Below are 1,460 nucleotides of genomic sequence, written 5' to 3' on the forward strand. Positions count from 1 at the left end.
GGGTGTCTTGGCTACCCACTCACACCGGGTCTATAACACTCATAAAATGGACCCAAGTCCAAACCATGTTTGTTTCTCAGCTACTCACAAACCCAAAGTGCTTATAAGTGTTTAGACCCTCAAACCCAAAAACTCTACATTTCACGGCACGTGGTATTTGATGAAAATCAACACCACACATTCTCGAAAAACATTGCATCATTCTCTCAGAAACTTACCCAACAAAGTCTTTCAACCTTTCATATCGCAAGCTCCCTTCCTCTCTTTGATAACCAAATCGTCTCTTGGCCATTTCCATCGCGAAGTCCCACCGGCTCTGTCTCCGTTATCAATACCATCGTCTCTGGAAGTGTGTTCCTGCTACTGTTGCACCCTCCTCTGGTAATCTCGCTAGCCCTCAATTTTCAATTGCCCACCAGAAAATCTAAGTATGTTTCCTCAAATTCAAATACTTTGGTCTCTAATTCTCATGATAATTTTGATGCTACTCACATTGTCAATCCTCTATTTTGCATGAGTCCTCCACCGACAAACTCTAGGTCAGACTGAACATACCCAAAACTCAATTGAAGAAAATCAACCCGAAACCAGTGTTCTGTCTCAACGTGTTCATAGGATGACAACTCGATCCATGAACAAACTTCAAACCCAAACACTCCACACTGTGTCCAAACATCCTCTTCCCCAAACTATTGAACCAACGGTGTGAGTCAGCCTATCTCAACTAGAATGGCGTGAGGCCAGTCCCATGAACTCACTGCCCTCGAAACATGGAACCTGGGATCTTGTTCCACCCCCACTGAATTGTAAACTAGTAGGCTGTAAGTGGGTATTCAGGGTAAAAGGAAACCTGATGCGTCATTGGATAGATTCAAAGCCCGTCTTGTTGCAAAAGGATACATCAGCGTCCCGGGCTTGATTACAAAGAAACATTCAGCCCATTTGTTAAACCTGCCACTATTAGAGCTTTTATATCCATTGCTGAATGAAAGGCTGGCAGATAAGGCAAATGGACGTTAATAATGCCTTTCAATGGCAAATTGACGAAAACAATTTTTGGTACAAACCCTAGGTTTAAAGATCATTTCTGACCTAATCATGTTTGTCAATTACGAAAAGCCATACAACTTTGAAAACTACCATTTTACAGCTGGTTTTCACAATTCTAAGGCCGATTCTTCCTTATTTTATATACCCAAAGGCTCTATCATTTGTTATTTTCGGGTGTATGTATGATTTACGATTACAGGAAATGACTCTACTTTTGTCGCCTCTATTATTAACCAACTGGGTGCCAAATTCTCTCTCAAAGACATGGGTCTTCTCATTTTTTCTTGGGAATTGAAGTTATCCCAACTCAGGAAGGCTATTTCTGTCACAACACAAGTATGTTCGTGACCTCTTATCCACCACTAGTATGAGTGGTGCCAAAGACGTCTCTACACTGCTTTCTACGAGTC

This window comes from Pistacia vera, unplaced genomic scaffold, assembly GCF_008641045.1.
Source record: "Pistacia vera cultivar Batoury unplaced genomic scaffold, PisVer_v2 Contig783, whole genome shotgun sequence".
Lineage (NCBI taxonomy): Eukaryota > Viridiplantae > Streptophyta > Magnoliopsida > Sapindales > Anacardiaceae > Pistacia > Pistacia vera.